At 41.3% G+C, this 14,868-nt stretch overlaps 1 protein-coding gene across 3 annotated transcripts in view; it reads right to left on the bottom strand.

The window, feature by feature from the left end:
• The window catches only part of LRRTM4 (leucine rich repeat transmembrane neuronal 4), a 977,813-nt gene that overhangs the window by 335,185 nt on the left and 627,760 nt on the right, over positions 1-14,868 (bottom strand). The gene's annotated exons all lie outside the window — the stretch shown is intronic.

Below are 14,868 nucleotides of genomic sequence, written 5' to 3'. Positions count from 1 at the left end.
ACCAGTTGTAGTAACAATGTTAAAGAATGAGATAGACAGTGGCAGAATACAACTCACAACTTTTACTGTGTCTGGTTTTGGTTGCAGTACAAACATCCAGTTAGAATACAGTCTCTGGGTAAATAGAGGAATTCTGCTGATCCACTGCTAATAGGCTTTAGGAGGCCTGGACTCAGGCTGTGGTTCAGTAATAATGCTTACTTGTGTCTGGTCCTTTTTGAATCCAGTGACATGGGTGAGGTTGCCGGAGGCTAATAAATCCTTCACCTGTATACTCAAAGGTCCTTGCTGCCGATTAATGGCTTTTATCCTTTGATTTTAGCAGTATAAATGTGTCCCTTCTCTGGACTGACCTTCACATTCTCCTTTCTCTCTCCATACTGCTTCCTGTACTCAACTACTGACCACAGATAAGCCTGAGCTGGGATAGATTTCCCAGAGTGGTGCTATCCCCATCTTGTGGTGGGAAGTAAGAAGCACACCTGACCAGCCTATGAACAGGGATACCACAGGTATACAATGCAAAATGACATGCAATATAGCAATGACAAAGAAGTAATACTTTTGCAGTTCCCACATGTCCTGAGTGGGACGCTGCATAAGGACTAATACAAAATTACATGATGACACAGCTCAGCCCTGGAGAGCCATGACCCCAGTTTGATGATGCACCCCCTAGAGGGGCCTGTAAACAACAGGATGGACTCAAAGGGCCAGATCCACAGTGAGAGTACGCCGGCGTATCTACTGATTTCAAATTTCCTGCGTTGTATCTTTAGTTTGAATCCTCAAACCAAGATACGACGGCATCTGGGTTTGATCCGACAGGCGTACGGCTTCGTACGCCTTCGGATCGTAGATGCAATACTTCTGCGTCCGCTGGGTGGAGTTCGGGTCGTTTTCCGCGTCGGATATGCAAATTAGCTATTTCCGACGATCCACGAACGTACGCGCGGCCGTCGCATTCTCTTACGTCGTCTCTAGTCGGCTTTTTCCGGTGTATAGTTACTGTAAAGCTGCTTTTTTTGCGGCGTATAGTTAGATTTGCCATGTTAAGTATAGCCGTTGTTCCCGCGTCGAAATTTGAATTTTTTCTTTTTTTTGCGGAAGTCGTCCATGAATCGGGATGGACGTAAGTCACGTCCAAGTTTAAAAAATGACGTCCTTGCAAAGTCATTTCACGCAATGCACGGTGGGAAATTTAGAAACGGAGCATGAGTTCATTCGGCGCGGGGACGCGCTTCGTTTAAATGAATCACGCCCCCTAATCGCAGATTTGAATTCCGCCGCCAGAGATACACTACGCCGCAAATTCGTTGTGGATTTGAAACAAAGCCAAGTAAGTTACGGCGGCGTAGCGTATCTTAGATACGCTGCGCCGGTGCCGATCTATGTGGATCTGGCCCAAAGGATATGGGCAGAAAGAAAGTGTCACTCTGTCCTAAAAAGGAACTCTGGTGATGGACTGGTGAGTTATGTCGTGTACACACCATCGGAAAATCTGACAAGAAATCTGTGGATTTTTTTTCCAATGGAATTCTGGCTCAAACTTGTCTTGCATACACACGGTCACACCAAATTCTGCCCGTCAAGAATGCGATGACGTAAAACATTACGGCTAGCCAAGAAAAATTAAGTTTAATGCTTCCGAGCATGCGTTGACTTGATTCCGAGTGTGCGTAAGATTTTTCTCCGTTGGCCTTGCATACAGACGATTACTTTTCCCATCGAAAAAATTACAAACCAGCTCTCAATTTTTTCTAGATGGAAATTCCGACAGAAATATTCTGATGGAGCATACACACGGTCGGAATTTCCGACCAAAAGCTCACATCAGACTTTTCCTGTCGGAATTTCCGATTGTGTGGACGCGGCATAAGTCAGGAACAGCACTGGAGTGTGGAGAGGGTAAGTTCAACTTGGCAAAACAATTTTATATAGTGGGGACCCATGGAGAAAATAATGGGTGAGCATTACAGCATGGGGAGGGGACTCTAGGTAAATAAGTGGACTTTGCTCATAGTACAAGGTCTGCTTTAAGTTAACGTGATAATTGTGAGAAATACAGGATAGGATTAATGAATGCAAGTGAAATGTATTGGTAAAGCTAGGGGTTATGGTCAATTACACAGGGAATTTAGGGACTAATTCATTAAAAGACAGATTTTTTTTAAGTGGTCACAAAAGTGGAGTTGTTGGCAATAGTAACCAATCGTGTTAAATCTTTTATTCCATGATAAAGTTACATAAAAATGTTATGGAAATGCTACATTTTTACAAATTTTCTTTTGATAGAGAGAGGGAGAGAAAAGGAGGGAGGGATGGGAGAGAAAGAGATTTCCAACTAATAACTCCACTGTGTTTACTTCATTATCCTGTTTAGTTCATTTGCCTGAGAGAATCTTGCACACTATTCTCACTGAGCTATTGCGCTGTCACCTGTTATTTTTACTGAAGTGGTATCAGGCAAGCAAAAATAACGAAGGCATATAAACCAGCATATCTTTGGCCATGCAAGATGTTTATTTCCAAAGTACATAGCCTAATTACTCTTTAGCCTTGGAATAAGTCACTTTTATGAGACCATTTTACACCATAGCTACATTTCCTCTCAGCTGCACTAATCCAACAGATAGTAAAATGGCCACATTTTTATAGCATTTCTGCCCGAGATCCAGCTTCAGCTCACAGAAACAACTGTACAATAAGATAAGACTCCAGTCATTGTTTATGTGACTGATTGGCAGATCCAAACTTCCATGGGGACGGGAGAATGTTTCCCTGCACATTAGTGGTAAATAGATGTCATAAGTTGGTGTCAGACATATCTTGGAAACCCCGGGGAGTGCGGATAAGGCCAGTAAAATGCATTTATGTTAATGAAGAAAAGCAAGCCTCCTTTTTCACATTTCATTTATCAGAATAGCTGAATGCATTTTTCAGTCACCTCTGCCAATTTAACACAATGGATTGACTGTGGGTTGGATAGCCTTAGTGTGTTAAATAAAATTACAATTTTTTTTTATTATGCATGGTCTGTGTTGCTGGTTAAGTTCAGTAGGTGGACTTACTCATGGGCCACTTAAAACGTACATTAAAGTGAATTTATACACAAAAACGTTCTCACACCTGGGTTTGTGCAGGGCCATGCACCTGCATAGAAGTCCCCTTGACAGCAACACCTGTGTCTGTGCAGCCACTGCGTCCCAATAGACAGCTATGGCACTGCTGGCACAGAGATGCATGCAACACCTGTGCACCCCCATGCCAGTAAAACATGGTCCTGCATGGAGCACAGATGTAATTGCCCCATCCTTGGATGCTGCTGCCATCATCTTCGCCAATTGCCCCATTCACCAGACCCTCTAGTGGTGAGGATGGACTTGGCTGCAGCTGTTTCAGGCTTGAATGGAGCCATGCTGAGAAAGATTACTTAAAACGGAGGTCCGCCCAAATCTTTTTTTTAAAAGCCAGTAGCTACAAATACGGCAGCTGCTGACTTTTAAAATATGGACACTTACCTGTCCAGCGCGCCTGCGATGTCGGCACCAGAGGATCTGCCCCTCTATCTGGATTTCAAACAAATTTGCATGCTGTTTTGGTCGAACAAAAGCACACATTTTCTGTATGGCCAGCCTTAGTCTATCACATAAAATCCCAATAAAATACATTTAAGTTTTTGGTTGCAACATGACAAAAAATTTGGAAAATGTCAAGGGGTATGAATACTTTTTCAAGGCACTGTATTTAAGGAAATGGGTGCCTGGCAATGAAAAAGTAAAAAGCAAATCTTCCCTTGAAATAGGAATATGCACTTTGATTCTAAACCCTTTTACAATGTTATATACTGATTATCTCCAGGAAATTGCTTGGTTAGATCATTACAGCTGTAAAGGAAATATCTAAATATAATATAACATTGCTCGTAAACCCATAAAAAATGTAAACGTTAGTTAAAAAAGTAAGTGGGTCCAGGTTGGGAAGTTAAGCCACTGAGACAAGCTTTGAAATCTCAATTGACCATTTTGAAAGCCTGTCAGGAAAATTAATTACGGCCTTGAATTAAAGAACACGCTTGTGTCTCTGGTGACAGAGGAAGTCTTTAATTATTGAAGGTTCGGAGTAGTGGTTAGCCTCTCTCTCCGGATACAATGTGTCCAGAACAACCAGGTATATCATTATAGAAAATGAATCCAGGAGAGACCAGAAATTCCCACATTTGTCATTGTCACGTGTTCTGCTATCGTAATCGTAAATCTGACTGATGTTACACAGAGAAACATGCAGCCAGAATCAAATATCTTGGCTAACCTCAGTTATCAGAAAACACAGGTCACAAGATTCTCACAGCAAAACACAAGAAGAAACACAAGTTGCTCATATCTTGCATATATTGCAGCACATCTTGAAGTGACACAAAACTCTGGTTTACAAAAACAAATCTATTCAAGTATGCATTCTTAAAGCGGAGGTTCACCCTCACTATCAACTTGACCTTATTCAGACCTGCTCCATATTTACTTCTACATTCCGGTATCCTTAATTTTTAAAACGAGTTCCATACCTTGATTCTGAGGATAATAGCAGCCACTTCCTGCTATCCCTCCAGCGGGAGTGGGCGTGTCTCCCTTTTCCTCAGCGGCCCAGTGTTTCATGGGACAGGATCGCAGTGTCTCCTGGGAGTGTGACGCTTCCCAGGAGACGATTCCTAACACACAATGACGAGATATCGCAAGATTTTACTCGTCACATGACTAGGAAACCAGGTCACGTGATGAGGGCGGATCTAATTCCGCCATTTTACTCGATGGCAAACAGGTGAAATCAGGCATTATACACCTGCAGAATCCCGGAAGTATTTGCTTGTGGGCTTCTCAGTGCCCACAAGCAAGATGGAACCTTACAGGACAAACTTTTATAAATGATTCTTTACGGCCGAATGTGCATGCGGATGCCTATGAAAATCAGACACGTGAGTACAATGATAACTATATTAACAGCGGTAGATGCACAGATAAAAAAAAAAAAAAATCATTTCCCGCGAACCCCCGCTTTAACAAGTCTACTCCAAATCTCTAAATTCCATTTTTTGCTGCTGTGATCAGACTTCCTGTTAGAGAAGGGCTAGATTTGTCTTGGTAATTGGTAATAAATTATAATTCTGGTGAATTTAATGATTTAACACCCAAGCGCTAGACACGCCTAAGTGCCTAATGCCTCGTACACACGACCGGTTTTCCCAATGAGAAAAGCTATTTCCCATTTTTTTGATTGGTCGGGAAAACCAGCCGTGTGTATGCTCCATAGCAGTTGTTCCGACGAGAAAACTGCCCGCAAAAAAAATCTAACCTGCTCTATTTTTTTCCCATCTTGTTTCCCGTCAGTCTTTTTCTCATCGCGAAAACCACTTTTGTGTATGCTTTTCCGAGGGGAAAAAAAAATGTGCATGCTCAGAATCAAGTATGAGAAGGGAGCCCTCGTTCTGGTAAAACTAGCGTTCGTAATGGAGATATTACATTCGTCACGCTGTAACGGACTGAAAAGCATGAAGACTGAAAAGCGCGAATCATCTCTCACCAAACTTTTATTAACACGAGGATCAGAAAAAGAAGCATAAAGGGTGGCGCCATTTGAATGGAACGTCCCCTTTATAGTGTTGGACATCACTGCGCTTTGGTCGAGCGTTTTTTTGACTGAATGTGTGTATGCAAGGCAGGCTTGAGAGGAATCACGTCGGGAAAAACGTTGGCTTTTGGCATGTGTGTACAGGGCATTACACATGTTTACAAGCATCAAGCGTTCTTTCTGCCAAAACGCTGTGAGGATGAGGCCTTATTTTGTAAGGATATCATTACATTCACACAGACAAACATACTAGCGGCATATTCCTGTTGGTTTTGAGGCATTTTTTCAGGCGTGTTACAAGTGTATTACAGGTGTATTAGGCCCCTTTCACACTTACAGACCAATCGGGTCCACCTGTCAATTTTTCAGGCAGACCCGATCGAACCATCCAATATTCTTAATGGAGTAGATTTCTGTGTCCGTTGGCACTCTCTGACATCCGATCCGATCCTAGTCACTAAAAAACAGATGGATGGGGATCTGTTTCCCATCTGTCTGGTGCATTGGTTCAAATGACAGTTTGATAGAAATGGACAGGCGGTCCGTTTCCATCACACAGTCCATAGAGGACAGCAGGCTCTGTCTGCTCTGCATCAGTGGAGCGTGCACGGCCCTGTCTTTCACCTGCTTAGTGGGGATCAGCAAGAAAATCTCTGCCAGCATGAAAGGGGCCTTACAGGTACAGGTTGGGCTGAACTAGGGGAGGAGAGCAATTCTATAGGAGGAAAAGGGTTCCTCAGGCACAAAAACATGCATAAAAACATAAAAAAAAGCACAAATAACGCACATTTACAGGCACTCCAATTGAAGTCTATGGGACCAGCAATTCCTGAATGCCCTAAAAAAAGTTCATCTGTTTTTTGAGCATAAAGTGACTGAGTGTACAAGTGTGAACAGGGACACACTTGTGACAATGCAGAATCCCATTTTTTCTTATTGTCCAATGGATTCTGCATTGTCAGGTGTAACAAGGCGTCGTCAGACATAGAGAAATTAGCACAAAAACGCTTAAAGGGTAACTCCCCTTTCATGGGGAAAAAAAATAGCAAATAAAAAATAATAATATAGCATATACAGTTGCGACACAGGTCATATTGTATTTGGATGTTATTACAAATGGCCTTCCCTTTTCAATCTGCAGCTCTGTCATTTTCTGTAAAATGGAATACAATATGGCTACCTGGAGGTGTTCTGTACACAGATATGTCATTTCCTGCTTGTGTGATTGGCTCACTGATTTTCCCAGAAGTCTGTACTAAGATACAAGTCAGAATTCAGGCATCCCGTGCAACAAAAATGTAATTTGTAGTGAGATACTCCTAATAGCAGGTGCAGCAGCTGGTTGATAATTATGAAAAGACTCCTGCTAGACTGACTCTAGGCACAGACAAAAAAACATTGGGCAACCCCCGACAACGTCATTTCAAGACGAAACGCATTTGGAGTTGTAGAAGTCTGACGTGATTGCATGCCAGGACGCAGCGGCCATCTTGCTGGTTAGAAAGGCCGGATGTTATATACAGATAAATGAGAATCTTATGCTAAGAATGTGAGTGTTATTCTTTTTACCAAACACATTTGTTTGGGGTTTCTATGCCATGAGGAGTGTTTATTTTGTCTCTGTATGAGATTCATGAAACCTTGGTGGAGACGTCTGAGATTCCTGGAGGTGGATTAATAATGATGGAGCTATCACTGGATTGCTGACCACTGCGCATTTGACCTTTGTAGTGAGGGTCTATGCTGGAGGGTAAGAGGCTGTGTGATCCGGTGTTGGTGATGTTATCATCATGCTTATCAAACTTAGCTGCACTATAGTATCATTACCTCCTCTGGATACTTCATATGGACTTTTCTTGATATGGACTTTTTTTTATAATTTTTAATTTAGCGTTGCACTATCATTGTCTTTTAATGTACATAGATCACTTAGAGGGGAATGGAGTTATTCTTTAATTATAAATGATAGGTTAGTGTTACTTGAATAAAAAGAAAAAAAATACTAGTTTTTACCTATTTTTATGCCATTGTTGCATTTCAGAGTTGCTGGTTTCTTGCAGTCTGTTTGCTGCCTCTTCTTCCCTATATGCACTCCAGCAACTGCTGCATTACATTTTTTCAGGGTAGGTTTCCTGATTGTGGCAACAGTGGACCATGCTTGTGTTGAAATGGCCTCCATCAGATATCTGTGTGGCAGCGTGACCAGGGGCGGCATGTCCATTAGGGGATGCCCCCCCCATGCATGCGTCTGGCCCCTATGTAGAGGCTCTAATAGGCTTCAAAATAGGGTGGGTTTGGGGCACAGAGCACTGCGAACCGAGTTGTGTGATAAAAGTGAATGAATATTCGCTATTTTCACACTACTTCTCCACCCGGCCAAACAGAAAGCGGGTCTGAGACCCGTTTCCTGATTGGCCGAAAGGAGAAGCATTTCCAGTTGGCCGCAGAGGAGGAGGGGGAGGAGGGAGGAGACGGAATAAGGAGAGCAGGGGAAGGAGAAGCCACCCATTATGCCCACCGCCTGTCGCCCAGGTGAAGTGCTGCCCGCCATAAATGGGGTAAGTGCTCTGGATGACCTAACCAGCCGCAACACAGCTTGGAGATAAGACAAGAGCATTGTGACTCTATAACAGAGGACCATCGTGGCAGGATCACCAGGTATTATTTTGAGGAAAGAAAATTACATGGTATAGCTTATCTATCTATCTATCTATCTATCTATCTATCTATCTATCTATCTATCTATCTATCTATCTATCTATCTATCTATCCCAATTCTAATATTTTATGCAAGGCTTGCAGTTTGTAATAACCCAGACACCATAGAACATCCATGAAAATACATCTTTCACAGATATTGGTCTTTATTGTTTAATCCTAAACTGGCAGGAACATGAAGTTGATAATCGAGCTCTGTAACTAATGACATTATAGTATAACAAAGAGGATAAAAAGCCAACAATTAAAGCAGACATGTTGCTTTCCACAAGGGCAGGAGCTGTTTGAAACAATTTAATTAGTAAAAAACAGATCTGGCTACAATTTCAGGCCATTAGTGGCAGTGAAAAAGCAATAATAGTATGTTAAGGCAGTCCCTGTCATTAATATATTAGAGGGGATTTTTATTAGGCTGGCCATAGAAGGCCAGATCTCTGGCTGAGAACAGCAGGTGGTAGCACAGCTGTCCGTCCTTCACATCTGTCGCTGAGATCTGTCGCATTCTCCCTGGACATACGCTGCAAAATGCGCGTTGCCTTCGTTCCTACCATGGAAAGGAGAACAATCAGCTATCAATCTGAAAAAGCCTTCTACATGCATGTAAATAATTTTCTGTATTAATAATAATAATCACTACCGATGACCAGGAGTGCTAATTGTTACACCACTACAGTGCTGGGCTGTCCTCAGTGTAATCTGAATTGGATGAATGAATTGCTTTAATTGGCCTGTATATGGCGTTCTTTAAAGCACTGTATAGGTAAATCTAATTACAAAAATCTTTAAGCTTTAAAAGGTTAGTCCATTTAAAACAAAAAAAAACTGTCTTTGCAGGTAAAGGTGTATGTAGATAAAATCAAACTGTGCAGCTTTAACCAAAGTTGAAATATGATTTTGGGTATAGGCCATCTATGTACCTCATGAACCCTAGTGGAAATACTCCCAGATATGGCATAATCCTGTTCTACCATGTTGCTAGGATGTTTCTAAGAAACTACCAGCCATTAATGCTCACCCCCACCAACACAGAAGCAAGCTCTCTCAAACCACCACACATGTGTGGCCCACTATCTCCTCCATTCCAGCTGTCAGTGTCTTAGCAACAACTTAGCAATGAGTCAGAATAGGATGATGCCAATAATTTAGCCAGGCTTTTTTGGGAAATTCAATAAAATTTCCAGCTTATATTAAAATAATGGAACTGTAAAATCATGCCAGTTGCCAGAATAACATGTTGCGGCATAATTCTCTGGTGTGTCCCAGTCTGAGTGTCCACCACAGACTTCCTGGTTCCAGTGACGTCTACTTCCGGTGACGTAGACCCACCCCCCTCCTTGCTGCAGCCTTCAAGAATGTTCCAACATGGATCCTATGGTCCTCATCGATAACCTGGTTCCCCAACATATCCTACATGCCTGTGGTATAGTATTTAATCATGTGTGGAATAGACCAAGACTGTTTTAATGGATACAATGTCCTCTGTGCTTCTGGGCTTTTGATATCACTGGCAGTCAGACCTTTGAGGTCTTATCATATCATGCATATTTGACACCCATGTGTCATTTCAGGAGCGCCTTGTCATTGTTATGTTTTCATGTGTTTCTCGCCACTATCCCAGTGTTCATTTTGAGACAGCCCTTTTAAATGACTATTGATATCTGGATCAATCATGGCGGTGGACTTGTCATCAAGGTGAAGTCAGTCTAGCGCCTTACAAGGCTGTTGTTATGAATGCGAGTTAGGGACCTTAGACTTTAAGCTCCTTGAGGGCAGAGACTGATGTGAATGTATAATACATATGTAAAGCACTGCATAAATCGATGGCACTATTAAATACCAAAATACCTGTAATAAATAATAATAAATAAATAATTGGAGCACTTTTATAAAATGGAATACAATAAGAAACAACATGCTACTCTGCCATCACAAATTCTCCATTCCCTTCAAGCTGGCAGGAGTTGTGCATCTCAGCACCCTTGCACATCTATGATAGCAGCAGATAACCATAGGTGAACAAAAGTATCATCAAATTAAAACATTTTAAAACCCTTACAAAAGTTGCTATTTTTATTTTTATTTATTTTTTATATTCAAGAACAGCCATTCCCAACTAGAGTTTGAATCATAGGGTTCCTCTAGAGTAGGGGGTCTATAACATGTTAAACAAAGAGCCAGTTTACACTCCTTCAGACTTTAAGGGGGCCAGATGTTTGTGTTAGTAGGAGGAATAGTACCCTATCATTGGTGTCAGTAGGAAGAATAGTATCCTATTATTGGTGTTAGTAGTAAGAATAGTATCCTATCATTGGTGTCAGTAGGAAGAATAGTATCCTATCATCAGGGTCAGTAGGAAGAATAGTATCCTATCATTGGGGTCAGTAGGAAGAATAGTATCCTATAATTGCGGTCAGTAGAAATAAGGGTATCCTATCATTGGTGTCAGTAGGAAGAATGGTGCCCCATAGTTGGCGTCAGTGGGAGGAATAGTGCCCCAAGGGCCAGATAAGGGCAAGCAAAGGGCCGCATCTGGCCCCCCGGGCCACAGTTTGGAGACCACTGCTCTAAAGGGTTTCTAGAGGTTCCTTGAGCTGTAGCTGATTGACTTCCCATCTGATAGACCTGGTCCAACACCACTTAAAAAAAGTCAGTAGCATGATACCATTTTTTAGCAGTGTGTAAGAGTGGCATTCTGACCACCACTGTAAAGACTCTTTCCAATAAGCACAAAAGTTAAAGGCATTTTTCCCACTAATCCCCAATTAATTCTTTTTTTTTAGCAAAGGTTACCCAAGACCTGAACATTATTTCAAGGGTTCCTTGGAGGTAAACAGGTTGAGAAAGGCTGTTCTTATTTCCCGGTATGGCCCCTATAATTTATATTGCTGCTTATCATACTTTCCTCACTTATCTATAAACATGTATTTTTCCCTTTTTCTGACCTTTTAAGTCAATCATAATGTAAACACTGTGTATGTCATGCAATATGTGCCATGGCAACCGGCTATTTAACATATTAAAACAAAAATGGAAGGATGGGCACATGAGCTGTAAATACAGCAATGCATTGGACAGTTGCTACAAATTGAAGACAAACCATAGAAGGAAAAAAAGCTTTTCAATAAAAGTGTTTTCTAATCTGCATTACTGGAACGCCTAGGATAAGTATTATGGGTTCTGTTTTAGAAGACCCAGGGGTAAAACTAAGCATAATTTCATAAGGGGCTACTGCAATATTTATGCTCCTCACATTTTGAGTGTTTTATATTCACTTTCAAACAACACTGCATCTTTCAAGAGAACCCACAAGCAGTCTACGGTGTCAAAGAAATATGTTGAGATTTATACTCCAACAAAGCAACACTGTCAGTTGTTTTTTTTTTTTAAGCAAAACATGAATGAATGAAAGAATGAATGAATTGCTATTCCCTTTGCTGACCATAAAAATACAATTTTTACAGTCTAGTAAATCTGCTGATTTTTACCTATTATTAGGAAGCGATACAATCTTCAAATCTTCTAGTCATTGAAAACTGAACAAGCCAGAACACGTTCAATGAACAAAACCAGCATAAAAATACAAGATGCAGCAAAATTTAGCAGGGCCATGGACAAAATAGAGAAGCAGGTGCTTTCTGTAGAATTTGTTGCTTGGTATATGATAGTAAAATGGGATATCAAATCAGCCAGTTGCACAAGATAGTAGATGTGGGTGTTCAACCAAAAAATTGCAATGAAGAAGTGAAAAGGAATGAACAATGGTTTCAGTTTTTTTATTTTTTATTTATGTATTATGTTCAGGAGTAAAGAAAGAAAGAAAAAAAAAAACAGTTTTTGTGTTTTTGTCAGGTAAATTAAAAATATTTGTAGCACCCTGGTATTAGGCAGGATTGCTAATACATTTAGTTATGCTAGGCGGTGATTAGCCTAGCTAATTGGTAGTTGTATCCACTGACTTTTTTAGCTCTAAGCCTGAATCTGGTGGATTTCTCTCTTCTGTCAATAGGTGGCACTGCTGCCTTTGGCATTAGAATGACAAGCCCACAGTGAGTTCAGGTTGTGAATATATATAATTTCTCGGCCAATCATATTTGTGGCTAAGCATGCTGGAAAAGTCTATTTAAGGGGAATGAGTCAGGTGATCGGTGTTCTTTTAGCCCCAGGCTGGGGCCTGGGGGCTTATGTGAAGCAGCAGCTGAAGGTTAGGCCTAAGCCTGAGGCCTAGCCCTGTATGTAGAGGTTCAGCCCGAAGGGGAGCCTGATCATTACAGAGATTCAGCCGGGTGGCCAACCGAGTGTTGCCAGAGGTGAAGGAGAAGCAGTTGCCACATGGGACGATCACTCCTGTTACCAGAGGCAAGTGAGAACCAGCGGACAGAGATAAAGAGGACACCGTCATCAGTAAGGGACAGCTACTACTGTTATAAGAGGTCATGTTTGTAAAGTCTGAAGAAGTAACAGAGCAGCTAGGGATGGTGAACAAGTTGGGAAAGCTTCAGCATTCAAGTCAGGGACCCAGCGGGTGAGTGTAGGTGACACTTGAAGAGGATTCAGTGGGTTAGATGAGAACCAAGCCAGGGACCCAGCAGGTAGCGTGAGTGACACTTGGAGTGTAAAGCTTGTTAGCTGGGGAAGAGTTCAGGGGATCTGAAGGTCTGGTGGGAAGACTGGGAGCTCAGTGAGAAAAGCTACAGTGGGAAGCTGTGAGATGGAGGCCAGGTCCTACACAATGGAGATACCAAGTCTGGAATGTGTACAGATCTGTGTTGAAGTCAACCTACAAGTTCAGTTGCCATAGGAGATAGCAGTTCTATAAATATAGATGTTGCAACCAGCTTAAACGCCCACAACCTATATAGCTGTCTGCCTATTTTGTCTCTGAGTCTGCCAATTGCTATTACATCTGCCTAAGGGTGTTCAAGCCCTAACCCTCTCTCCACCAGTTCTTGTTTAGAGACAATAAATCTCTTTTGTTCAAATAAGGATGTCAGCTCTCCCTGACTCTGGAGGTTACGATTAGGCCTCTAGGGTTCTGGGCCCTTGCTACATATTGTATGTACATATTTCATATATTGGTAGCACAGTAAGTAAGTGGTTAGCACTTCCACCTGGTAGCACTAGGGTTGTCATTTTAAATTACCAACCACGACACTACCTGTTTGGAATTTGCATGTTTTCCCTGTGCCTGTGAGGGTTTCCTCCCACACTCCAAAGATATTCTGGTAGGTTAAATGTCTCCTGTCTAATGTATGAATGTGAGTTAGGGACCTTAGATTGTAAGCTCCTTGAGGGCAGGGACTGATGTGAATGTTCAAAATACATGTAAAGAGCTGCGTAAAATTGTTAGCACTATATAATTACCTGTAATAAATAAATATTTACCTGTTTGCAACTTTCCAGTACCTTTTCTTTTTATTTCTATTACAGGACATAACATTAGTTGATGCCAGTAATACACTTGAGATACATTCCAGAAAATACCCACACCCCCTTCCCCATCAAGTAAAGACTGCGGGGTTGATTTACTAAAACTGGAGAGTTCAACATCTGGTACAGCTGTGCATGGTAGCCAATCAGCTTCTAACTTCAACTTGTTCAATAAGGCCTGGTTCACACCTATGCATTTTTGAGTGCATTTCCAGCTTTGCAAAAACACACTACAGTCCAATTAACATGGTTTCCTTTGGATGTAGTTCACATCTGTGCATTTTATGGAAAGGGTCAGGTTTTTTTTTCTGTTTTTTGGTTCCATAGACTTCAATGGTTTAAAGATGTTTATTGTAAAAACGCAAAATGCACCTGCAATATGCCAAAAAACTTGGAAGCTGATTGATTTCTATGCAGAGCTGGAACATATTTTGCACTCTCCAGTATCAGTAAATCAACACCAGTCAATACTTAATCTTCAACCTGAAGGAGCAATGAACCCAGACAGAGCTAGTGCTGGGTAGTGTTGCTCACGAATATTCGCATTGCGAATATTCGACTCGAATATAGCATATTCGAGAAATCGCGCTATATTTCGAATTTCGCGGTGAATATTCGCAATTCCGAATATTCGCATTTTTTCAATTTGATTTTTAAAACAGATCACATCCTATCGACGTCTAAAAGCATTGCTGGTATGATTAGAGACCCTGGGCCGAGTAGCTAAGCTGAGGCGATCCTTTTATGTTGCCAAATTGAAAAAAAAAAAATTGCGATTTTTCGCTATTGCGAATGCGAAAATGATTGCGAATTTTCGATAACTGTGGTAGGAGAACTCTGATTGTCTCTGATGCAAAAGGGGGGGGGGCTTTGTGTATGTGTATGTTATGAATATTTGTATGTTTGATATTATTATTTTTTGTAAGAAGGAAAAAATTGCGCATACCTTAAAAAAGGGGAGAATACAGCAGCAACTCAAAAATGTTATACAACATAAATTAATACAAGACAGAAAATGGAGTCGCTCTACAAGAATAAAAAATATGTCTAGTGACAAGACATGTGGGCAAATTATAAAATAAGCAAGCGCAAATAACT

The sequence above is a fragment of the Rana temporaria genome, chromosome 3 (genome assembly GCF_905171775.1).
Source record: "Rana temporaria chromosome 3, aRanTem1.1, whole genome shotgun sequence".
NCBI lineage: Eukaryota > Metazoa > Chordata > Amphibia > Anura > Ranidae > Rana > Rana temporaria.
This window is presented reverse-complemented; position numbering and strand designations above follow the sequence as displayed.